Source organism: Somniosus microcephalus, chromosome 1, assembly GCF_052327205.1.
Source record: "Somniosus microcephalus isolate GS21.2 chromosome 1, FLI_Smic_1.0, whole genome shotgun sequence".
Lineage (NCBI taxonomy): Eukaryota > Metazoa > Chordata > Chondrichthyes > Squaliformes > Somniosidae > Somniosus > Somniosus microcephalus.
The window spans coordinates 99,853,326-99,880,827 of NC_140987.1; the positions used below are offsets into that span (position 1 = coordinate 99,853,326).

The 27,502-nt window shown below is 43.9% G+C and overlaps 1 protein-coding gene across 1 annotated transcript in view; it reads right to left on the bottom strand.

Annotated features, from left to right (window-relative positions):
- kank1a (KN motif and ankyrin repeat domains 1a) overlaps positions 1–23,886 on the bottom strand; it is a 350,207-nt gene extending 326,321 nt beyond the window's left edge. Inside the window, exon 1 of the mRNA XM_085984893.1 lies at positions 23,745–23,886. The gene's annotated coding sequence lies outside the window, so the exon portion shown is untranslated. The remainder of the gene's footprint in view (positions 1–23,744) is intronic.
- Positions 23,887–27,502: the final 3,616 nt, after the last annotated feature.

Genomic DNA, 27,502 nt, shown 5'->3' on the forward strand with positions numbered 1-27,502 from the left:
GAGGTCTTGTTGCAGCAGCACCAGAATTTTGCACTTGGGGTGGCAGGTTTCCTGCTGGTGATGAGGATCTCACCAGAAGGCTGCCCTGCATATCTAATGATGCCCAATTAAGCAAAGAGGCCAGGGCTATAACCCCACTGACCACAGAAATATTCAGCCCTATGTAATAGTTAACACAAGTGCTTTTTGTAAAACTACAGATGATCATTTATCTGGACAGTTCAAAAGTATCTGTTAAGAATGAATAATTTTGATAACGCATTTAAATTATATATCATATCAATTCAGGACAGAAAACAAAAATCAACATATGGTGTGACAATTATTCATGCAAACCACACTGGGAAACCCAGCCCCTAACCAGTTTGACTAAGTGGTAGTCAAATAAACTCTGTCCCAGGTGGCCTGATCCCTCCCCAGGACTCTGCGACCATCTGTTAATAAGATACACAACAGCAAGCAGAGGTACTTCTTCCAAGTTCCCTTCTGTGTAGCTGAATGTCTAGCTCAATGCTTCCCCACAACAGATACTGCAAATGCATTACCTGGGGAATTATGAACAGACTATGTAATTAAAATAGCCTTGCATCTAGTGTACTTGCATAGCATTACACTTTGAACAGTGGCAAAGCTGAATACGTAGTTCAGGAGGTGTCATACATCCAAAACATCATTAGGGCAAAAGAAAAATTATGGTTATTTGAATCAAAATAACCAATTGCTGCAGGCATAAACAAACGCATGGGAATATGATGTTGAGGCGATAACTGAAACCTCACTAAAAAAAAACACAGGATTGGGTACTAAATATTCCTGGATATAAGGTGTTCAGGAAAGATAGGGAAGGAAAGGAGATGGGTTAGCAGTATTGATTAAGGAGATTATTGGAGTGCTGGATAGAAAGGATGCCCTGGAGTGGTCAAGGACAGAATCTATTTGGTTAGAGTTGAGAAATAATAGAGGTGCCATTACATTACTAGTTGTATTCTATAGGCCGCCAACTAGTGGGAAGGATAGAGGAGCAAATTTGCAGGGAAATTACATAGAGGTTCAAGAAGAGAGTAGTGATAATGGGGGGACTTCAACTATCCCAATATAGACTGGGATAGTAAGAGTGTAAAGAGCAGAGAGGGGGAAGAATTTCTGAAGTGTGTCTATGAGAACTTTCTTGACCAGTACGTTTCTGGCCCAACGTGGAAAGCAGCATTGCTGGATCTGGTTCTGGGGAATGAGGTGGGTCAAGTAGAGCAAGTGTCAATAGGGGAACAATTAAGTAACAGTGATCACAGTATCATAAGGTTTAGATTAGATATGGGAAAGGACAGGGAGCAACCTAGAGTAACAATACTCAATTGGAGGAAGGCCAATTTCAGTGGGTTGAGAATGGATTTGGCCCAGGTAAATTGGAATCAAAGATTGGCAGGCAAAACTCTAATGGAACAATGGCTGCCTTAAAAGAGGAGATGGTTCGAGTACAGTCGAGGTACATTCCCACGAGGGGGAAAGGTAGGGCAACCAAAACTAGAGTTCCCTAGATGACGAAAGAGATAGACAGCAAGATGAAGCAGAAAAAGGGGGCGTATGACAGATGGCAGGTTGAAAATACTAGTGGGAAACAGTCTGAATATAGAAAGTTCAGAGGGGGCGTGAAAAAGGAAATAAGGGGCAAAGAGAGAGTATGAGAATAGATTGGCAGCCAACATAAAAGGGAATCCAAAAGTCTTCTATAGGCATATAAATAGTAAGAGGAGGGGTGGGGCCGATTAGGGACCAAAATGGAGACCTACGCACAGAGACAAAGGGCATGGCTGAGGTATTAAATGAGTACTTTGTATCTGTCTTTACCAAGGAAGATGATGCTGCCAAAGTCATGGTGGAAGGAGGTAGTGGAGATACTGGATGGGATAAAAATTGATAAAAAGGAGGTACTAGAAAGGCTGGCTGTACTTAAAGTAGATAAGTCACCAGGACCAGATGGGATGCATCCTAGAATGCTGAGCGAAGTAAAGGTGGAAATTACAGAGTTACTGGCCATAATATTCCAATCCTCCTTGGATATGGGGGTGGCACCAGAGGACTGGAGAATTGCAAATGTTTAACCGTTTTTTGAACAAGGGTGTAAGGATAAACCCAGAAACTACAGGCCAGTCAGTTTAACCTCGGTAGCGGGGAAGCTTTTAGAAACGATAATCAGAGACAAAATTAACAGTCACTTGGACAAGTGTAGATTAATTAAGGGAAGCCAGCATGGATGTTAAAGGCAAATTAGTCTTTAACTAACTTGATTTTTTGTGATGAGCTAACAGAGGGTTGATGGGGCAATACGGTTGATGTGGTTTACATGGATGTTTGATAAAGTGCCACATAATAGGCTTGCCAGCAAAGTTGAAGCCCATGGAATAAAAGTGGCAGCATGGATATGAAATTGGTTAAGTGACAGGAAACAGAGTAGTGAACGGTTGTTTTTTGGACTGGAGAAAGGTAAACAGTGGCGTTCCCCAGGGGTCGGTACTAGGACCACTGCTTTTCTTGATATATATTAAAAGGAGTTGAACTTGGGGGAACAGGGCACAATTTCAAAATTTGCAGATGACAAAACTTGGAAGTATAGTGAATAGTCAAGAGGACAAACAGGCCAGGTGGAAATCGGCAGACACGAGCCAGATGAAATTTAACGCAGAAAAGTGCAGAGTGATACATTTTGGTAGGAAGAACAAGCAGAGGCAATATAAACAAAAGGGTACAATTCTAAAGAGGGTGCAGGAAGAGAGACCTGGGGGTGTAGGTGTACAAATCATTGAAGGTGGCAGGTCAAGTTGAGAAAGCAGTTAATAAAGCATACGGGATCCTGAGCTTCATAAATAGAGGCATAAAGTACAAAAGTGATATACCTACCAATTCATCCAATGAAAAGCGACGAGTTAAGAAAGTAACTATAGGTTTTTATTGGCTAAATAACAGAGCCCACCCTCGTGGGTGATCGGATCCAACAAGGAGGAATACCAGCCAGTCGACCACCTTTATATCTGGGCAGGTAGGTGGAGCCATGGGCAGAGTCAGCAGTGGTCAGCCCAGGTATAACAGCATGACAAGAGGCGACCTCGTGTAGTGATACAACAGTGTAAACAGTGATAACCATAGTGTAACGATAAAAGTGGTTTACCACAAAAAGCAAGGAAGTTCTGATGAACCTTTATAAAATACTGGTTCGGCCTCAACTGGGAGTATTGTGTCCAATTCTGGGCACTGCACATTAGGAAGAATGTGATGGCCTTGGAGAGAGTGCACAAGAATGGTTCCAGGGATGAGGGACTTCAGTTACATGGATAGACTAGAGAAGCTGGGGTTGTTTTCCTTAGAGCAGAGAAGGTTGAGAGGAGATTTGAGAGGTGTTCAAAATCATGAGGGGTCTAGACAGAATAGAGAGAAAGAAACCAACCATTCAAGTCAAGTTATGGTCATAGGTTAATGAAAAGATTGATTGCACTAGAGGATAGGCTTTCATGAGCCTATAAGCTTGTAGATCCACAATGTCCATAGCAGATCTAAAGCATGACCTGGCAAATAATCCCACACACCAACTGCAGTACCTAAAATCATCTGAAATGCTGTCTAGTATCAATTTCTACTGCAGCAAACATCCTAACCATATTCATCTTAATTACAGGATGATCATCTCTTCAGAGGCTGAAAGCTCATTCCTAGTTCAAATCAGGGATTCAGTTTCCGGAGGTGACAGGGATTGAAAGAGTAAATTCAGTTTAAAAATGAGGCTTAAAGCTTATTGATGTGTTCTATCTTCACACCTGCCTCCCCACCCCTTCACCACTAAAAACACATTTATCCACGTTTGTGACCTCAGGCTCACTTCTAAAACATCTTCCTTGCCAGAGTTCTAAAATCCCTCCTTATACAACCTACAGCTTGTCCAAAAATGGCATCTACATCCCAACCTGCACAAGTCCCACTTGCCCAGTACCCCTGTTCACACCAGCCTCAAATAGTTCGCTGACTCCCAATGCACAGTCCTTATTCTCATTGACAAAAACCATTGATTTCAGCCTTATTCCACCTTATTTCTGCAATCGTTCCCAGTCCTACAACCAATTCTGCAACCTGAAGTCCTCCAACAAGTGTATCAAACTTTTGGTCTTCGCCCAACCCTCTGGCACTCCCTCCCTAAACTTCTTCACCTTGCACTTCATTCCCCCTTTTTGACAGTGACTTCGACCAAGTCGCCAAAATTCTCTATAGCTCAGCCTGTGTTTTGTATGTAAACCACCTTTGGACCTTTTATTACATTAAAGCTCCAAATCCAAATTGTTGTTGAGAACCATTTTCATAATCCTACACCATATTATTTTGTTGAAATAAAATAGATAAAGTAGAAAAGTAGTGCTTTACAAAAGGCTCTAGATAAACTAACATTTGATAAAACAAATGGCTTATGGTTTCACAACCAATAGAGATCCGACAGAAACATGCCTCTCACCAGAATGTGCTAATTGCACGATTACTGAAAGCAGTATTGGAGGGTGTTAAGAACAGTCTATCCAGGTACTTGGGCCAATTTGAACAGCTTAGTCTAATTATTTCAGTCACTGTACTAAACTTTTTCTATCCAACAATGCCCCAAAATATGGATTATAATGCACCAAGCTTTTCCAAAATCACCCCACTGGCCACCATCATTTGTTGGGAACATCAAGCAGGTTAAGAGTTTAATGTGCTTGCATTAATAAACCTCTGCCTGCATGCTACATTGAGAACATTTGTCATCCCAGCCAGAATTAGCTGGGCCAGAAAGTAAGTTCTTTATACATAACAAAATCATTCTTCAGCGCAACAATGTTTTCAGACATTGAACATATTGTCTAGGTCACCAATTCATAACTCACCAGAAGAATTGTTCAAACCAAAAGCAATGCTTTGATACTTAAAATTCTACCTGCACAAACATCAACTTCTGGGAATCAAGGACAAGGTTTACAAAAGTACACTACTCAATGCACAAGAAAAAAAATACACACACACAGTCTTAAAACACATTGCTTGTACCAAAGAAGAATAAAATAATTTTTAAAACTCAATGAATCTTTAAAAAAAGAATTTTTTTCCCAAAATTGGTAAAGTTATTTATTACTCATTTATACTGAAAGATAAGGGTTTGCTATGAACATTTAAAAATGTTACAAGATAAAAACTAATAACCATTTTACTTTTTTTTTTAAAATCACTGTTTAGTGTCACAGACCATTCCCGTAATAAGCCCACATTCTCTCTATCCCAGAGAATGCTTTCACTTGCCCGGGTCATCCAGTTAAATTTGAGGTGTGCCCAGGTATCAAACAGAAAACGCTCTTTATTTTGTTTCAGTTTACTGGCTTTAATATGTGCCCTCACCCGATATTCTTAGGCTTTGAAGGTGGGAGAACTACAATGCATTTGCCGGTGGGAGAACTACAATGCATTTGCCGGTGACTCAGACTTTAACTAGCAAATTTATTGAACAGTAAAATATGTGAACTGTAGCAGTAACATGCTGTAGATTATTAAGCAGTTTTTAAGTGCAACTATCTCCTTCAGTAAGCAGCAAACAGAGTCAGGACTGCTGTACAAGTTTTTATGACATGGTGGTTCTTTTATTTCCTCACCAGCCAAGGAAATTCACCCACCTGGCTATCTCCCGCAAAAGACTTCAAACTTACAGCTCAATTTGAATCAGGCAGGTTGAGAAATAATTTCCAAAAAATGACCTGGAACTGTTTACTAAATTTCAAATGAGCTACCAATTTGAACATGTTCAAACCAATCTCATGTATTTGAATTGAATGGCTTGGTCTCTCCCTCAGACACCCGAGACATTAGTGAAGACAGTTTTAACCTCTTATGCACCATGACTGAATTAATGAAACCAATTATCAGGAACGGTAGCGTAGTGGTAATGTCACTGGTAAATTCACCACCACCTTCTCAAGGGCAATTAGGGATGAGCAATAAATGCTGGCCTTGCCATCGTGAATAAACAAATAAAAAAATTGCACCTTAAACAGAAATGCTTAATTTTTGTCAGTCATAATCATGATCAGTTCTAGCTTTACATTGTAGTCAGAACAACTTACTGCATCAAGAGTTTTGCATTGTGCAAGAGAAAGCTGATCAGTAACTGATTCAAATGTTGCTTAAAACCAGATGACTAAGACATAAAGACTTCCCATTGAATGAAGGATATTATATTACAAAAGATGCTAAACAATGCTTATTACAGTTCTATTGCATCAGACATATGGAAGAAAATATTCAACAATGTTGCATGCAGTATTTCTACTGAATTAATTAATTGCAGAATATTCAGCAACATGCACTTCCTATAGGCATACCATAATTACACTGCAATAGGTTTCCTCAAATTTTACTATACATTAACAATTACTTGCACTTGATCTTCTAAAGCTGTACGAGAAACTATTTTCCCTCCCTTTGCCCTTCCTCTCCCGAACATGGTGACTCCTGCTGGGATACAATTCGAAAGGGGAAAGCAGCCCTCCTCACCAAACGGAGTATTCTGCTGCCGAGATTTTCTTTTTTTTGGGGGGGGGGGGGGGGGGGGGGGTGTCAGCGGGCGCGATTGGTGGCGGGTTGGGTGGGAATGTTTTTTTCTTCCCCAAGCGGGTCAGGACCCCACTGTGAACCCACGCACATTCACCAAATATCGGGTCTGTGAACGCTGAGCAGACCCGACACGCAGTGGCGGGGGAGCCAATTTAAATGATTAGTGGCTTATTTACAGCCACTTAACAATGGTTTTAAATTGACCTTTTGGATTTGACAGCTCACCCACTGGTTTCACGCTGTTGCTAGCCCACGTCTGTGAAGCGGAGGCGGGAGGTCAGCGGCCACTGAATCAGCTGATGACTTGACAGCTTCAAATGTCAAGTAAAAGCTCCCACCTTAGAGATATCTTCCCTCAGCCACAAGCTCTTCCTCACTGCATTTCCACAACAGATTCACCATGCTGCAAGTCTTTACACAAGTCTCCATCCAATCTGACCTCAATACCTCGCTCACCATTGAGAGATCACTTCTGTGATCTCTACTTCACCTGTCACCTATTCCATCAGCATGAGTGCCCTTTATACTCTCACCTTGGTCCTCAGAACCCCACCATGATCAGCCCCAACACCAGCAGCACCAACACGACCACCAACCTTCTCCGCAATCAACTGATGCTGCATAGGACACAGGGCATCAGCACCCGACCACATTGCTGCCCGGAAGGCCTGGGATGGTCTTAGCATGGTCAGATTTACTTCACTTGACACTGTATACCCTGGCTGCCACATGATGGGCCAGGTTGGCGCCAACCCACACCAACACCATAAAGCATTCCTACAATGTCCAAGCCATTCCTTTCACACTTATCACCATTGCGGGGGGGATACCGTTATGTCTCACCATTCACTGCAACTCACTAAGCCACTTCCAAAGGTGCACACAAATCTGTCCAAGAACGCAAAGTGTTGAAAATAAAGGTTTCAATGTTTGACACCACATTAACAGAAACTTTACGTGAACATTGCATAAAACACCCAAGTGCCTACCCTTGTGCGTTGTTAGTTGGTATGATTGCACTAGGAGGAGGACGTGTGTGAGAGGGGTAGCTAGTGAGATGGGGATAACAGAGAGGGGGATGGGTGGAGGACCAAGGTAAGTTGGTGTGAGTAAGGATGTGTAGGAGTAGGGTAGGGAAGGCAGAGTGATGGGGATTTGAGGAGAGGCACAGCAGGATGAAGTTGAGTGTGGCTTTATAGTAACGTTCCGTGATCTACTGAGGTCATTGAAACATTTGCGGCACTACTCCCAGGTCCTCCTGACCACATTCCTGCATGTGCACTCCTCTAATGTGCAACCAGGCGGTGTTAATCTTCTGGGGAGATCTCTACCACCCATGGGAGAGAGCCTGGGTGCAGCCCTGTGCTCTTGTGCAGTGATTGCCAGCGTTTGCAGCACCTCAATGCTGTATAACACAGACAGCACAAATGTCTAAATAAATTTGGACCCTAAATGGTCCCTTAAAGGAAACCAGCTGATGACACATCAAATGACGTCACCAGACCTGCTTCCTCTAATTGGCCAGGAAACATACTGGACAAGCTTAACAAGCCCCATCAATGGAAATTCATTTTGGACAGTGGGCTGGAGCCAGCAGTGGGGTCGGGACCCACCACGGTTAGCAAAATCGCAGCCTTCACGTTTGACTGTAGACATTTAGGGGGCGATCTTTGACTTGCCCTCGCCATCTGCTTATTCTTGCCATCATGAGGCCCAGGCCTAAGTTACATGCCACCAGCAATCTGTGGTTGCCCAGTGGGCGCCTGCCCCGTTGAAGCTCACTAGTTGTAGGAGAGTGAGGCATCGGCTGCCTCCCTCACGGAGCTGGCTGCCAGATCAGATGGCGGGGGGGGACCCTCAAACAGGCCAGAGTTTATTTGGCCTGTGGGGAAATCTAGAACTCGGGGGCATAGTTTCAGAATAAAGGGTCGCCCTTGTAGAACTGAGAAGAGGAGGAATTTCTTCTCCGAGGGTCGTAAATCTGTGGAATTCTCTGCCCCAGAGAGCCGTGGAGGCTGGGTCATTAAATATATTTAAGGTGGGGATACAGATTTTTACAAGATAAGGGAGTGAAGGGTTATGGGGAGTGGCTTTGAGCCCAAGATCAGCCATGATCTTATTGAATGGCGGAGCAGGCTCGAGGGGCCAAGTAGCCTATTCCTGCTCCTATTTCTTATGTTCTTATTTGTGGACCCCATCTCAAGGTTGTTTAGAGTCCCCTGCCCATTTCAGGTAGGTAGGCTGCTTGCCCATTTACAAGCCCACTTGAAAATTGCATCAGGCAAGACTGGGCATCATTGAGACAGCTGAGGTGCCCTCCCAATTTATAGCTGCTACTCTCCCATTTCTCAAGTGAGAAACCGACAGCTGAAATTCACCTTGGTGTCAATGAGCTTTTCGACTGTAGAGCTGAAGCTCAGCCCAGGTGCATCCGCACCCACCGTCGCATCCACACCCACCATCTGAATGTGTCCACTTTCCAGAAGGGATCATGAGTTATAAATCAGAAGTGGGAATCCAAGCTGATTGTTTTCTCAGACTTTTGAGTGGAGCCAGAGGCCAATCTGTGCACCTTCATCACTGACTTGGTCAAAATAGACCAAGTGCAGAATAGATTGAACTGCTTTTGTTTAAAGAAAATGTAGATCAAACTGCTCGAGTACAGTTTTAACTTTTCATTCTTTTTAAAACCTAACTTTTCACCTAGATTGTGCAAGCCATCCATTACAAACAAGTTAGTTTTGTTGGCGACTGGTCTGTTCACAATCGCACTCTCAGGCCACTTGTTGATTGGTTATATGAGCATCTGGTTTTGCACAATGCCCAATTTTGATTTTGGCATGGGGGATTAAATCAGTCAAGTTCTGTTTCGATGACAGAGATGAGCAAACAGTCCTGAAGGCAGCAAACTGGAAGTAATTTTCTCTGAACAAGCACAGATTTCATCAGTCATTTTAAACCAGCTGAGGTTTTTTTTTTAAAATGAAAAAACGAAAAACCAAAATTAAATTTGTTTTGGACATCTGACACGACACAGAAGCCACAAAGAGGTGCTATAAAAATCAAAAGTCAAGTTCATACATCTTGTATAAAACTACTACAGTTAATTTCTGTAGTTCATCAAGATTATTGAAATGCAAATGTAGAGCAATTTTAGCAAATGGACACTTAAAACATTTGCCTGAAAAATTGATTTGTCTGATATTTTAAAAAGGTATCAATTCTATGAACACCATCCTTAAAACAGTAAACTAAAATAATTCACACGATGTATTATGCATTCAGACGGCAATATTGCACAGTACTTTTTCCACCCACAATTCATATTCTTCCTTTTCAAATACATTCTCTGCAATTAAAGTGTTAATGAGAGAAAGCTTTGCTGTGGATTTGAAATAGATCTCTACGTAGAATCATTTGAAGCCAACAGCAAAACTTTTCCTCACTTTCATTTTAGTTGCAAACACACATTTGGCCACAAGGCTGTAAAAATAACATGCATGGATGAAAGGAGAGTTCATATTTAAGCAGTTTATATAATTTAAATCCATAATGCATTACATAGACGTAAAATTTTTCATTATACAGTGTATGGATTTTTTTCCCGCTCCACAAGCTGATATTTGCACTGAGGCAAGGAACACACTCCTATTTCAGCACCTAGTATCTGCATCAAGTACTCAAGTCGTGCACAGCATATTTAGTTGCAAATAAAGCGCAGTATTCTGGTTCAACCATATGCTTTATTCCCAATCTCATGAGAGCAACCACCTCCTGACTGCAACATTTCTACATCCTATGCCAGCCATCTGTATAGTTAGAGATTGCTAATTTAGTACCAAATTAGGGGCAGCTTTATACTCTGCATCTAGACCCCAAGGGAAATGGGTTGAGGATATATTTTCTTTGAAGTCCAATTAGGCACATTTGAAGAACAAGTGGACTTTCTCAAGGGGAGGGCAACTAAAATTGCTGCATGGTAAACCAGATATGACTGTCTCTGTTTCAAAGTACAGTACCCAGATGGGTCCAAATATGGATAATGAATTTGTTCATTTCCCTCCTTTGTAAATTTGCATGTATTAACAGTTCCAGACCAAGCAATCTCCATGGCAAAGTACATCCCTCTCATCAGTTTCATAGAAATTACAGCACAAGGAGGTAATTCAATCCATTGTACCAATGCTAGTGCTGCAAATGGAGCTACCTACTTGAATCCCATTTCACTACTTGTTCCATGTTTCTTTTCATGGTCTTCCTTTTCAAATATTTATCCAAATAATTTTTAAAAATTACTCAATTACTACTTGTGGTAAAACATTCTATATTCTGCATGGGGAAAAAAAAAACTTTCCCGCTTTGTTTATGTAGTGATAATCCTGAATTGCAACATGGTCTCTCGAAAACGAAGACTGTCTCACCAATCTGACTGATTTTTTTTTTTTAAAGTTACAAAGTTGGTGGATGAGAAAAGTCTGATTGATAGTCTATCGAGACTTTAAAGATGCCCTCGATAAAGTGTCCCACAGAAGGCTGTGAAGCACAGTTGTGTCTTGTAGCATTGGCACGCAAGTATGAAGTTGGATTAAAAACATTGGTTGCATTCGTGTAGACAGAGGGCAGTTATTAATGGCAACATCTCTGCATGAGGGGGCGGTCACTAATGGAGTCATGCAGTTGCACTTTACCATCTTTATTAACAATCTGGATGAAGGCATCAGAGGAATGACTACAAGTTTGCAAATGACAAAGATACATGCAGATGCAAGAAACTTCGATGAAAAAAAGTTGGGAGGCAGATCTAAATGCAAAAGGGAAAATAAATCCATGTCTGGCAGATATTTGTAACAGCTGCATACGAATATAAGAAATAGGAGTAGGCCCTTCGAGTCTGCTTCATCATTCAAAAGAGATAATGTCTGATCTTCTACCTCAACTCCACCTTCCTGTACTATTCCCATACCCAATCTGTAGTGTCTGCGTATCAATAACACACGGACTGCAAGAGAACGGTAATAACAGGTGTTTAACTGAACAGAGGGTATGCTGGAACTGAAATCATATCTAATTACAATTACAATTTTCTCTGTACTATATACATCAACTGAAGTAATCATTTATAAATTCAGTCTTTGAGGAGGCTTCCTGATCCTGTCTGGATAGCGCCTTTCTCGAGTATCCTGTTCCTGCAGCGGAGTCGATTCTGGCTCATTGTCATTGGTTGGTTCGTCAGCTTCCAATACCACGGATTCTGAGGTGGACGCAATCTGTACTTCGGGTTCATCACCAGGTGCGCATGCTCGTGGTATGGGTTTGACTTGTTCCAGCGACTCTGGAATCTGGTCAGCATGGCGTCTGACGATGCTCTCTCCAACGTCCACTGTGTACATTAGTGGTCGCTGCTGTGTGCATATCGTTCCTGGCTGCCATTTTTCTGTTCGGTAATCGCGGGACAAGACTGGTTGCCCTATCTTGAAGCTCCTGGTTGGCTTCTCATTTATGTGCTGGAACTGCTTATCCTCAACATCTCGTCTTATGTTTGGTTTGAGCAAATCCAGGCGACATCTTAGCCTTCGATTGAAGAACATTATGGCTGGAGCTTGGTTGGTGACTGCATGTGTCGCATTCCGGTAAGCAAACAAGAAATTATCCACCTTGTGTTGTAGTGGTATGTTGTCGTTATACATCGCCTTTATTGCTTTTTTAAAGGTCTGAACAAACCTCTCAGCCAATCCATTTGTGGCTGGATGATATGGGGCAGATGTGTAATGCTTTACCCCATTATTCCTCAAAAACCTCCGGAAATCCTTGGACACAAACTGGTCCATTGTCGGAGCAAATCTGTTCTGGCGAAGATGGTCCGTAGGACTGCAATAGTTTTCTCCGTGGTGGTGGAGGACATTTTGATGACCTCTGGCCATTTCGAATGTGCATCCATGGCGATTAAAAACATTGAGTCCATAAATGGACCAGCAAAATCAGTGTGTACCCGTTGCCATGGAGATGAGGGCCACTCCCATGGGTGTAGCGTTTTGGACTTTCTGGCATCCTGTGCACCTCTTGGTCATATCCTCGATTTCTTGATCGATTCCCGGCCACCACACAAATGCCCTGGCTAGGCTTTTCATTTTTACCCCTCCCAGATGACCCTCATGAAGCTTATTGAGCACTCTAAATCTCAACTTGGGTGGAATTACCACTCGGGATCCACACATCAAGGTCCCCCGGCACACTGACAGCTGTTCTCTCCTTGGCGAGAATGCTGGCAACAGTGAGTCGCCATGTGCTGGCCATCCCTTCACCGTCAAATCATAGACCCGAGAGTGTGTCGGGTCATTTCGGGTTTCCTTCTCTATACTGGAGTTTGTAACAGGTAGACATTCGACTATGGTCGAATGGAATATCTCAACAGGGTCCACTGCAGATGCTTCCTCTACCATAGGTAACAGCAGGCGCGACAGCCCATCAGCGTTTCCATGCTGTTTCGTACCCTTGTACTCTCGGTCGTATTGATGTGCCCCTAGAAAAAGGGACCATCTTTGCAGCCGTTGCGCAGTCATCACCAGAACGCCCTTCTTTGGGTTCAAAATGGAGACAAGAGGCTAGTGATTAGTCAGTAGGGTGAATTTCTGCCCGTGCAGATAGTGATTGAACTTCTTCACCCCCCCCCCACACCAGGCCGAGGGCCTCCCCGTCAATCTGGGCGTAGTTACGCTCGGCTGAGGTTAACGAGCGCAACGCAAAGGCTATTGGCCTCTCTGAACCGTCAAGGAATTTGTGTGACAGCACCGCTCCAATGCCGTAGGGAGACGCATCACATGCCAACCGAATCGGTAGATTTGGATTGTAGTGGGCCAATACTTCTTCTGAAGTGATTAGGCATTTACATTTCTGAAAGGCACGCTTACACTCATCACTCCATTTCCATGATACTCCAGTTTGCAGCAGGGCGTTCAGTGGGTGCAGAATTGTAGATAAATTTGGCAAGAACTTATGGTAGTAGTTCACCAACCCGAGGAACGACCTCAGTTGCGACACATTTTCCGGTACTGGAGCCTTGACTACTGCCTCAATCTTGTCTGGGGACTTATGTAACCCCTCCTCATCAATCACGTGGCCACAATACGAGATTTGTTTCCTGAAAAACTCGCATTTGGGGCGGTTGGCTCGTAGCCCATATTCTTGTAATCTAGTGAGCACCTGCTCCAGGTTGGCAAGGTGTTTTCACTGTCATTTTCGCCCGTAACCAGGATGTCGTCAAAATAACACTGGGTCCCCGGGATCCCTTGCAGGACTTGTTCCATCGCCCTCTGCCAAATAGCCAGAGCTGCAGAGCTGATGCTACCCCGCATACCAGTCGGTTGTACTGGTAAAGACCTTTGTGAGTGTTTATCGTGAGGTATTTTCTAGATGCTGCTTCTACCTCCATTTGTAGATACGCTTGGGCCAGATCAATCTTCGTAAAGCGTTTCCCTCGAGATAGTGAGGCGAAAATATCGTCTATCCGTGGAAGTGGATATTGTACTGTGTGCAGGACTGGGTTCAGTGTTACCTTGAAGTCCCCACAGATGCAAACCTTCTTCGGCTCCCCAGGCGTGCTGTTCAATGATCTCTTCATTACAGGAACGATGGGTGTGGCCCGCTCGCTCCAGTCCACCTTGGACAGCACACCCGAACGCTCCAGACTCTCCAGCTCTGCTTCGACGGCTGGGCAGATCGCATACGGTACCAGTCTGGCCTTAAAAATTTTTGGGTTTGCGTTATCTTCAATTTTTATCGTTGCCGTTACGCCTTTTAGAGTCCCAAGTCCTTGCTGGAACACCTTTTTCACGTCAGTTAGAATTTTTGACAGTCATCCAGGTGTGACGTCGTCATCCTTTTTGTCAGCCACAGTTAGCGCCTGAATGGAATGCCAATCCAATTGTATTTTTCGGATCCATTCACGTCCCAATAACGGTGGTCCTCCATCTGGTAGTATATATAGATACAGTTTCTGTGTTTCCTTGCCGTTGTATTTAATGGGCACCCTTATTTTTCCTCTGGGGTAGACTTTTTGCCCCGTATATGTCTTCAATACAATGGACGCGTCCTTCAAGGGTATGTGTGAGAATAGCTGCTCGTAGTCTCGTCGATTCATGACTGTTCGGGCTGATCCTGTGTCCAATTCCATCTTTACTTGGGACCCTGCTATCATGAGGGTGACCCAAATGGTTCGGTGATCTTCCTTTGCAATCATGTTGTGTAACTTTAGACAACTTAGTCTCCTGCTCCCGGAGTCATTATCACTCTCCTGATCTTCCGAACTACTGTCGGTCATTTTTTTTTACTTTCTTGTACTTTTCCTTAGTAGTTCTTTTAGTGTTGGTTTTCTTTCCTGACCTGCAGACTCGTGCTATGTGTCCCACTTTTCCACATTGCCTACATACTTTGTCCTTAAACCAGCAATCCTTCTGGTCATGGGTTGTTCTGCCGCAGCAATAGCACTTTTCTGCTCCATATGCCATTTCGTTGGTGCTATATTCTTGCGGTTTCTGTTGTATTTCCGCAGCTCCCCGTGCTGCTGCTTCGTAGGATACTGCCACGCTGAAAGCCTTTTCTAGCGCAAGGTCCTTTTCCTAAAGTAGTCGTTTCTGGGTTCCTTCACTCTGGAGCCCGCAGACAAACTTATCCCTTAAGGTATCTGCCAGTCCTGCTCCGAACTGGCAGTGCTTCGATAACTTGCGTAGTTCCGTAAGATAGTCAGCATTGCTCTCATCTTTGTGCTGGTTTCTTTTATGGAACTTGAATCTTTCTGCCATCAGCAGCGGTGTAGGGTTTAGATGTTCCTGTAAGATATTGACAATCTCTTCAAAGCTTTTCTCCATTGGTTTAGCTGGGGTAATTAAATTCCGCAATAGGCCGTAAGTTCTCGCGCCCATCAAATTTAATAATACCGACGCCTTCTTTTCATCGGCCACCTCATTTGCCTTGCAGTACACTTCAATTCTTTCCACATACATGGTCCAGTCTTCTATTTCGTTGTCAAAAGCAGCGATACTGCCACTCTTCGGCATCTTGGGTGGTTTAAAATGGCGCCTCCCGCGCTTTTCCTTCTTCCCCAATGGATTAAAATGGCGCCTCCCGCGCTTTTCCTTCTTCCCCCTGCTGCCAATGCTGCTCCTAGCATTCTAAATAGTAATGGCGGCGCCCCGCGGCTTCTGTGAGTCTCTCTTTTGTTCATTAATTTCCTTCGTTTTATTCTTCTTCGACGCTGTCCACTGCGCATCTCTTTTCCTTCCCCTCTTTTTATTTTCTTTAGCGCTGCCCGGCTCTTAAGCACCGACCGCACCCTGTGCGCTCCACCCTCTCTCTCCCTTTTCCTTCCCGACGACGCTGCACAGCCCCCTTGCAGAGCCGCTCGATCGAGCTCTAGCCCGCCGCAGTCCGGAAGGGTCAGCGCACTACCTGCTACCAGCACGATTTGCTGGAACACCTTGACTGGGGAGCCAAGCCCAGCTCTCCACAGTTTCCCCTGCGATTCACTGAACTCCGATGGATCACTGGGCGGTTGCCCACGGTCGACGCCCATTGCTCTGGCTTCGACCTCCAAGAAACTTCTTTTCAGGGATGGATCCCCGTGAGGTGATGCAGTACTGCAGGCAAGTTCGAACCTGCTCGTCGCCACTGTAGTGTCCACGTATCAATAACACACGGACTGCAAGAGAACGGTAATAACAGGTGTTTACTGAACAGAGGGTATGCTGGAACTGAAAGTACAGAAGCCTGCTACGGCTTTATATACAGGTGTGGTCACTGCCGGTACTACAGTATAAAAACAGTTCTCTCTTAAAAGGTACATACACAACACAATCAGTATCAAAAATCTAATCGATCTCGGTCTTGAATATACTCAACGACTGAGCATCCACAGCCCTCTGGGGTAGAAAATTCCAAAGATTCACAATCCTTTGAGTTAAGGAATTTCTCCTCATCCTAGTCGTAAATGGCCGTCCCCTTATTCTGAGACTGTGACCCCTAGTTCTAGACTCCAGCCAGGGGAAACATCCTCCCAGCGTCTACCCTGTCAAGCCCCTTAAGAATTTTATGTTTCAATGAGATCACCTCTCATTCTTCTAAACTCTAGGGAAAATAGGCCTAGTCTACTCACTCTCTCCTCATAGGACAATCCCCTCATCCCAGGAATCAGTCCAGTAAGTCTATGCTGCACTCCTTCCAAGGCAAGTTAAGCAGAGTGTGATGTGTTTGGGCAAGGTCAATCCAAGCATGTACACACCATGCAGGATTGGGCATTCAAGGTTGCTAAGCAGGAAAAGGATCAGGGCTCAATAGTTCCAGAGTCATCGAAGGTCTGTGACCAGTGTCATGAGAGCAAATAAGGTATTAGGATTATGTTAAATTTAAACTGGAATAAAAATCCTTTCCTTGTACAATGCTTATTCGACCCGGACCTGAATTTCCAATCCCATATCTTCACAATCACAAAGACTTCCAACTCCATAGCATCGCCTGCCTCCACCCCTACCTCGGCCCATCTGTCACTGAAATGTTCATCCATGTTTTTGTCACCTCAACTATCCCAATGCTCTCTGGATGAGCTCCCATCCCCCATTCTTCATCAACTTCATCTCAAACAAAAAGCTCTGCTGCCTATATTCTATCCCACACCAAGTCACACTTGCCTTTCCATCACCCCTGCTGACCTACATTGGCTCCTGGTCCCCTAGCACCTCAAAATTTAAAATCCTCATGCTTGTATTTAAATCCCTCATGGCCTTCCCTCTATGCATTCCTGTAGCCACCTCCAACCCTATAATCTCTCTTCCTGATCTCTGCTTTCCTCTGACTCTGATCTTCTGTACATCTCCCACCACCAGCACTCGATGTTGTGCCCTGGCCGCCTAAGCCCCATGCTCTGGAATTCCCTCCCTAAACCCCTCTGCTTCCTTCTCCAAGACCCTTCTAAAACCCACTTCTTTGACTAAGGTTTTAGTCACCTCTGCTAATATTTCCTCCTTTGCTTACATGTCCATTTTTCTGATAACACCTCTGAAGTGCTTTTGGACATTTCCACCCCCCCCCCCTCCTCATTAAAAAAGGTGCTTTATATAAATTTAAATGATGATCATTCTAACCTATACCGTTTCCATGGATTATCCCATTGCCTTTTGGATCTTCTGCTCAGTTATTTCTCTCATGCTCAGGGACAAAGACCACTCCTGCTCCCACGAGCAGACCCACCACCCCCGAATCAGTTGAGCTCTATACCCTTAGTGAGTCAAATAATAACTCGTCATTTTACTTAGATTACTGGATAGGTCACAATCACTCCCATAATCTTAGCCTTTGGAAAGTACAACACCATCAGCCCATGGCTGAAGCTGTAAACTACAGATTGAGTTTATAAATGAAAATAAAAAGATATAAGTAATGGTATTTACAATCCAGCCGATGGCAATCGTTTACAGATGATCTATTCCTCCACAAACACAGAAAGTAATAAAGAGACACAAGCCGAACACAAGATACCATTCCTTAATTGTAATTGAGAATCAGTGTTTTTATCTACATGAGCCACCCAATTTAATTTCACTCTCCTGCTCGCTTCCATTAACCTTTAACATCCATCTTTTGCAAAAAACTATTGCTAATTTGGATCAGTTGTAGATACCTTCTTCAGTTCAGTTACATCAGATGCTTCCATAAGTGGTCTGAGTGTCTTATTTTTAATTGGAGTTGACTCATACAATAACATAGCCCAGAGACATAATAATAGCATCCCCTTGGTGATCTGGACTGGATATTCAAGTCCTTACAAAAATGCTTCCTTAATCTCTCCGAAAGCAGTCTGAATAAACATTTGGTCCGGATTTTGCAGTGGGTAATGATGGCGACCTGGTTTGCTGACTGAGAACTCTCCAATGTGATTGGCTGCTTAGACAGCTTGATGACATCACTGCTGCTCTGTGCTGGAGTTGGCCTTTTGACAGCAGCGCTACAATCAATTTCACAGCAAGGAAGCTAAAGTTCTCACCACAGAGAGGCAGCTTTCTTATGATCAGCGGCTATCATTGTCGCTTCACTGCTGACCGCAAATTACGGACCATAGTGAGACAAGACCCAATATGAAACAATAAACTGCTTTATTTCACAGTACAGGTAATATACAATAGGGGGGGGGGGGGGGGGGGGAATGTCTTTCTTACATTAAGAAAAATGTCTTCCAACTATCCTCCAGTAACCTCTTGCCTCATTGCTCTCTGTTTAAGAAATATGACTGCCCTCACTATCTTGCTCTTTCATGACTATAGACAAAATATTACAGGGCTGAATATTCATCCAGTTGCCCTGTTTACCTGCTACAACTTCAGTAGAAGATCATTAAAACCACAGGAGAAACAGTTTTTAAACCATGTACCATTTCTCCAGAAGCTCCAACAAAGTTAAGGCAGGAGATTGAGAGAACATGCTGGCCCCCCTCCAGGAAAATTCCAGGCATACATTTTGCCCCATATCCTTCCTTTAATGGAGTGCCCAGACTGCACAGGATATGCTAAGCAGCAGCCTAACCAGTGTCTTCTATAAATTCAACATCACTTGCTTGCTTTTGAAATCATTCCCCCTCTGTATAAAACTAAATTCCATTTGTGCGTTTTTTTTTAAACTGGCATTTTCTGTTTGCACTCTCACCTATGATCTATGGATCCGCATCTCTAAATGAGATAAAATATACATCGAGTTTTTGAGGAGAGGAGGGCGGAGGATTCTCTCAATCTCCTGCTCCAACTTCAGTGGAGCCTCTGGAAAAATAGCATGTGGCCCTCCCTTAACCTCTCCCTCCATATAAACTCTCCTATCCATATTCATAGCCACCCCCTCGACCTTGCCATCTCACGTAGCCACTCTATCCCCATCATCTCAAAACACACACAAGGCCAGTTCGGATTGTATCCCTCGCCACTCACATCCCCCTTCCAACCCCACATCTTCTGCATCCGCCCCTGGAAAAACTCTCCCAAGTCACTTACAACAGCACTTTCAAACTCCCAAATGTCTAGCCTTTGGCCCACTATTTGTCACAATACTTCTGTAGCTAGCAAAATGCTCAATCACACCCTCACCTCCACTTTTGATGCCCTTGTCCCCAGAGAAACCCTTACTCTCTCCAACCTTCGTCATTTCCCTTTGTATAGCCCTCATCTGCGCCCCCTTAAATCCAAGGGATGCAGATTTGCATGTTTATGGCGCATAACTGGTTTAGCCAATCACCAGATCTGTATGGACCACATCAAGCAGTATTGGACCCTGCTGTCCTCTGCCAAATAACTCCATAAACCCCTCGTCCCTGTCTCCTCCACTCACCAACAACTAGTGAGAGGAACAGCAATTTCCAATTAAACATAAGACCACTGCCACAAAATCTGTTCCCAAGCTAATGTCTTAGGCTGAACTAGATGGTTCGCAACCTCAGCATCTTAGGTGAACCCAAGCCAAGTTTCCAACCCTATGGCCTCCTGATCACCAAGATCACCTACTTCCACCACCATAATACGTCCACCTCCACCACTGCATCAGACCATCTGCTGCTGACACCCTCATCCATGCCTTGGTTACCTCCAGACCCAACTATTCCAATGCTCTCCTGCCAACCTCCCCCCTTCATAACCTTGAGCTCATCAAAAGCTCTGCTGCTCGTATCCTAACTCACACCAAGTCCCATTCACCCACCAGCCATGCGCTCGCTGGCCTACATTGGCTCCCAGTCCAAGGTCTCAATATTCAAATCCCTCATCCAAGCGTTCAAATCCCTCCATGGCCTTGACCCTCCCTATCTCTGTATCCTCCCCCACCAGCCCTACAACCTCCAAGAACACTGCATTCCTTTAACTCTGGCTTCTAGTACATTCTCCACATCCTTCGCCCCACCATTGGCAGCTGTGCCGTCAGCTGTCTGGGCCCCAAGCTCTTGAATTCCATCACTAAACCACTGTGAAATGGCAAATAAAATATGTCATGAATTCATACATAAAGCTCAGCTAAAATATTCTCAGATGCAAAAGAGGTACCCCAAGAGATAGGCCAAGCAGGAAAATATAGGTCCATCAAAGTATGAACTTCAGTAATTCCTGGCAGAAGTTAGTGCTAAAAAGGGGTGGTCGTGCAAGAAACAAATCTACAAAAGCATGGATTCCAATGGTTCTACTGTCCAACTGAATAAAAGATTAAAACTCCAAGCAGTTGAAGCTTCCCAATTACCTAAAAACCACAGCATATTCTTCAACTGAACTACCATCCATAAGTGGGTAATAGCCTTTTCAGGTTAAGCAAATGAAACAGCATTGAAGAGGACAAGACAGCTTAAACATTAAATAACAGTGTCAAGTCAATAGTTGTACCCCCAACAGACATTCCCTTGAGTTCAGAAGGTGAAGGGTGAACTAATTTGAGGTCTTTAAAAGTGACTGAGTGATTCAATAAGATAGATAAACTATTTCCTCGAGGGAGGGAAATCCAGAACAAGGGGGGCATAATAAAATTATAGCTAGGCCATTTGAGTGAAATCAGGAAGCATTTTTTCCCCCACACAAAGAGGGTAGCAGAAATCTAGAGAGCTCCCCCAAAATGTGGATTGATGGGGGAACTGAAACTTAAGACTGAGATTGAGAGATTTTTGTTAGATAAGGGTATCAAGGTATAGCAATGAAAGGCAGGTAAATGGAGTGGAGGTACAGATCAGGCATGATCTAACTTGCTTGGGTGGCCTGGCCTCCTGCTCCTATCTTTCTATGTTCCTATGGAGTAAAAAAAAAAGCATCCAATTTGCAGATAGTATTATCCCACAACGAAATGAGATGACAGACCAGTTAATTTTTTTTGGTGTTGGTAGGAGGAGGAAAGTTGGTACTTAATCGATTGTGCTTACAGACACTTTCATAGCCACCTGAATGACCAGAACAGATATACATGATCTTGGTTTCATGCCAGCACCCCTGAAATTCAAGCAAAAGTGCCACCCTAGATTATGCACCTAAAACCTGCAGCGTGGCTTGAATCTACAACCTTTTGACTCAGTCATTAGTGCTATCATCTGAGCCAAGCTGACACTAACTCACATCCATTACAAACTGGAACTAGAGTGTCTACACATGTACAACCAAAATTAATTTATTTCTTCATCAGTCTGGACTGGAGATGAACCTAGGTCCCAGAGGTGAAAGGAAAGTATCCCACTGTTCACTACATAGACTCCAGCACAGCCAGTCATAGAATCGGATTAAATTCTTCACTAGCAAGGCAACCAAAGCTCACTCGTGACTTGATCAATTGGGTTGCCCTGTGACAGCAGAACTTGGAAATTAAAATAGTAAAAGATGCAATGTGGGTCTGGATTATATCTGTGATTTATACCTCAACTATTGTATGTATAAGTGAAATACCTAATGGGTGTAGATTACAAGGCAGCAATAAAATCAAGGAGTACATATAATGTCAGCTTCAACAGCAAAGCCTCGAGCAATCTGCTGGACTCTGAAATGGAGTTACTTAGCCATTTTATTGGTTTGCTTCTCCTACAAAATAAAACTTCATAGCATCAGATCATTTTAGATGGTTGCAAAAGGATTTACTACTTTCTGTGCAACATACAAACACACTGGGGAATGAGTGGCAGTTTGCACAGTAATAAATCACTCACTCATGTTGCAGTCACTATCACTCATTTATTATGCCTGTGCTTTTCACAAGTTACACAGCTGACACCAATTTATTCTTTGTAAATTACAGCTCCTCAACATTTATCCATTTGCTGCCCAAATGGTTGACCTCTACAATACCAACCGTTTCCCTTTCAATCTGGTGTAGGTGACTGGAATATCCATGCCAAACACTTGCAACAATCACTTCAAAAAAAAAACACACACAGCTGCAGAACCTGCACCATAATTTAGCTAAAATTAAATGGTTTGCAGTATATCGACAAAAAACTGTTGAAAGGACAAATAATTTTGCAGTATCATTAAATAACAAAACCCCTCATTAACAAGAAAAAGTTAGAAAGTGATCACAGTTAAACCATTTGCCTTTTACTAGAAAGAACAGTCAATCAAGCCTGATTACAACTGCTGTGTCAACATGTGAAATACCAGACATACATTATGGATTTTACATATTAAAAAGGAACTGGAATCAAAACACAAACAAAGGAGGTTTTTTTTAACGTCACGGACTCTTGCCAAACCTTCACAGATCTTTAATGTGTTTTAAAACATAAATCGAAAAACCTTCAACGTTTTCAAATACAAAGTTGCTTGGATATTTTTCCAACGCACATCCTTTTTGCAGTTTTCAGTTGAATATCATTGAGTTTCAATTTTTCTTCTGGATTACAAAATGTGCCTCATGAATAAACAAACGCGTTCTCTCAAGTTCTACTTGATGGGAAACACGAGCAGTTGGAAAATAAAGAGCACATGTGGGGGGGGGGGAAACAACATCCGTATCCACGAGATCAACAACTTCAAAAATATGTTGCAATTTCTCGTCTGTCTACAAGTTAAACACTTCCCTGCAAGAGGACACTCTCGGATGAGAGAAGTATGCCAACAGGTTCAGCGCTGCTGCTTTGTAATTGGGACGTGTTACCGTCCACATCAACTGGCTTCTTCGACTCGGATCAAACACTTGCTTCCACAACATGAATATTCATTACTCGCTCCGGCCCAAAGCACCCAACTTTTTTACGGTTCGAATACGAAGCAAAACGGAAGATATACGGGCCATAATTTTGAAAATGAAACGCACATTTAAAAAAAAAATTTAAATACTTTTTACCTTGTGGATTTCCCCCCCTTGCTAAACAAGCTGATACATTTAATGTAAGAAGATTTGTACAAGTTGCTTTACTTTGTAGTAAGTAAATCGTCAAAATGGTACTAGAAATACACACAGCCTCATCAACAAAAATACAAGTTATATTTTAACACTTTCACCAAATATATATATAAAAATCTCCTTCACCCCTCACCCAAGTCCATGCAAGCCTCCCTGATCGCCACTGAAAACCAGCAGGAAAGCACCAAGACCTGCAACTTTTTCCAAACTACTAGAATACTCAAACCTCTCCGAAAACGACTGACCTCTTTCACTGCAAAAAGCGACGTGAAACCGGCTTTGTCCGAAAGAACAGTAACTTTAATTTTTTTCCCCACCCTCTTCCTTCATTAAACGAGCCCTGTGTTTGCAGCCCGGAGTAAAGATTCCCGTCTCGCCGCTTTGTACACACAGGACTCGCACTGCGCATGGACACCAGGGAACTGTGGGAGATGTAGTGCAACAGCACTCAACCTGAGACAGTAAATCAAACTTCACCGAATATTAAATAAGCTTGGGACATCTTAACCTCATTCGTATCGAAGAACTTTATATACATATTTATTTTAATTTTCATCTTTAATAGTGGGAAGGAGCTAGAGGAGCAAATTTGCAGGCAAATTACAGAGAGATGCAAGAACTACAGATCTTCTTCTTAGGCAGTCCCTTGGAACTGAGGATGACTTGCTTCCACATTAAAAATGAGTTCTCAGGTGACTGATGAGTCCAATGCGGGACCTATAGTCTCTGTCACAGGTGGGGCAGACGGTGGTTGAAGGGGCTGGTGGGTAGGGTGCTTGGGCTGATGTGCGCTCCTTGCGCTGCCTGCGCTTGGCTTCCGCTTGCTCCCGGCGAAGAGAATCGAGGTGTTTGGCGCCTTCCCGGATGCTTCTCCTCCACTTTGTGTGGTCTTGGGCCAGGAATTCCCAGGTGTCGGTGGGGATGTTACACATTTTCAAGGAGGCTTTGAGGGTGTCCTTGAAGCGTTTCCTCTGCCCACCTGGGGCTCTCTTGCCGTGCCGGAGCTCCGAGTAGAGCGCTTGTTTTGGGAGTCTCGTATCGGGCATGTGGACAATGTGACCCATCCATCGGAGCTGATTGAGCGTGGTCAGAGCTTCAATGCTGGGGATGTTGGCCTGAGCAAGAACGCTGACGTTGGTGCGCCTATCCTGCCAATGGATTTGCAGGATCTTGTGGAGGCAGCATTGGTGGTACCTCTCCAGTGCTTTAAGGTGCCTGCTGTACATGGTCCATGTCTCTGAAGCATACAGCAGGGCAGGTATCACTGCTGCCCTGTAGACCATGAGCTTAGAGCCGGGTTTGAGGTCCTGGTCTTCAAACACTCTCTTCCTCAGGTGACCGAAGGCTGCACTGACACACTGAAGGCGGTGTTGGACTTCGTCGTCAATGTCTGCCCTTGTTGACAGTAGGCTCCCGAGGTATGGAAAGTAGTCCACGTTGTCCAAGGCCTTGTCGTGGATTTTGATAATCGGGGGGCAGCACTGTGTGGCGGGGGCAGGTTGGTAGAGGACCTTTTTCTTATGGATGTTTTGTGTAAGGCCCATGCTCTCGTATGCTTCGGTGAAGGTGTTTACGATGGTTTGGAGTTCGACCTCCGAGTGAGCGCAGACGCAAGCGTCGTCTGCATACTGTAATTCGATGACAGAGGATGGGACGACCTTGGATCTGGACTGGAGGCGACGGAGGTTGAACAGTTTCCTGTTTGTTCTGTAGATTAGCTCCACTCCAGTGGGGAGCTTACTGAGGGTGAGATGGAGCATTGCAGCAAGGAGGATTGAGAAGAGCGTTGATGCGATGACACAGCCTTGCTTGACCCCGGTTCATATGTGAATTGGGTCTGTGGTGGAGCCGTTGGTCAGGATCATGGCTTGCATGTTGTCGTGAAGCAGGCGGAGGATAGTGACAAACTTTTGAGGGCATCTGAATTTGAGGAGGACACTCCATAATCCCTCACGGTTGACAGTGTCGAAGGCCTTTGTGAGATCAAAGAAGGCCATGTACAGTGGTTGGTGTTGTTCCCTGCATTTCTCTTGTAATTGACGTGCGGTGAAGATCATGTCCATTGTGCCCCTTAATGGGTGGAATCCGCATTGCGACTCTGGGAGGAGCTCTTCGGCCACTGGGAGAAGGCGATTGAGGAGGATTCTTGTGATGACTTTCCCTGTGGCAGATAGCAGGGAAACTCCTCTGTAATTACCGCAATCGGACTTGTCACCTTTCTTGAAGATGGTCACAATTACAGCATCTCTGAGATCCCCTGGCATGCTCTCCTCCTTCCAGATAAGAGAAATGAGTTCATGAATTCGCGCCAGTAGTGCTTCTCCGCCATGCTTTAGTGCCTCGGCGGGGATTCCATCTGCTCCTGAGGCCTTGTTGTTCTTCAGTTGTCGGATGGCCTTTTCAACCTCATGCCGGGCTGGGGTTGTGCTGAGATGGTGGCGGGTAGCATGCTGTGGGATGGAGTTGAGGACAGTCGTATCGAAGACAGAGTCATGGTACAGAGTAGTGATAATGGGGGACTTAAGCTATCCTAATATAAACTGGGACAGCAACAGTGTAAAGTGGGGGAGGAATTCCTGAAAAGTGTACAACTGAACTTTCTTGATCAGTGTGTTTCCAGCCCAACGAAGAACAAAACAGTGCTGGATCTAGTTCTGGGAAATGAAGTGGGGCAAGTGGAACATGTTTCAGTGAGAGAGCATTTGGGGGACAGTGACCATAATCTCATCAGGTTTAGAACAGTTATAGAAAAGGACAAGGTACAATCAAGTGTAAAAATACTTAACTGGAGGAGAGCTAACTTCAGTGAGTTGAAATGGGATCTGGCCCAGGTGGATTGGAATCAGAAATTGGTAGGCAAAACAACAATTGAACAATACGAGGAGATCGCCTTCAAAGAGAAGATGGATCGGGTACAATGTAGACACATTCCCATGAGGAGGAAAGGAAGGGCATCCAAATCTAAAGCTCCCTGGATGACTAAAGATATAAAGGTTAAAATGAGGCAGAAAAAGGAGGCTTATGACAAAAGTAAGGTTCATAATACAGTAGAGAACCAAACTGAATATGGAAAGTACAGAGGAGATCTAAAAATGGGAATAAGAGGGGCAACAAGAGGGTATGAGAATAGATTAGTGGCTAACATAAAAATGAACCCAAAAGTCTTTTATAAAACCATAAATAGTAAAAGGGACCAATTAGGGACCAATTAGGGACTAAAAAGGAGATACTCTTGTGGAGGCAGAGAGGGCATGGCTGAGGTGCCAAATGAGTGTACTTTGCATCTGTCTTCACTACAGAAGAGGATGCTGCCAATGTAGCAGTAAAATAGGAGGCAGTAGCAATATTGGATAGGATAATAATAGATAAACAAGAGGTACTTCAAAGATTGGCAGTCCTCAAAGTAGAAAATTCACCTGGTCCAGATGGGATGCATCCTAGATTAGTGAGGAAAGTAAGCCACGATCTTCCAATCCGCCTTGGATATAGGGGTGGTGCCAGAGGACTATAGGACTGCAAGTGTTGCACCCCTGTTTAAAAAGGGGAGAGGGATAACCCAGCAACTACAGGCCAGTCAGCCTAACATCAGTGGTGGGGAAACTTTTAGAGACAATAATCCAGGACAAAACTAATTGACATTTGGAAAAGTATATGGGCTAATAAATAAAAGTCAGCGTGGATTTAAGAACATAAGAATTAGGAGCAGGAGTAGGCCATATAGCTCTTCAAGCCTGCTCTGCCTCTCAATAAGATCATGGCTGATCTTTGACTTCAACTCCACTTTCCTGCCCGATCCCCATATCCCTTGATTCCCCTAGAGTCCAAAAATCTATCTATCTCAGCCTTCAATATACGCAATGATTCAGCATCCATAGCCCTTTGGGGTAGAGAATTCCAAAGATTCACAACCCTCTGAGTGAAGAAATTCCCCCTCATCTCAGTCTTAAATGGCTGACCCCTTATCCAGAGACTATGCCCCCTAGTTATAGACTCTCCAGCCAAG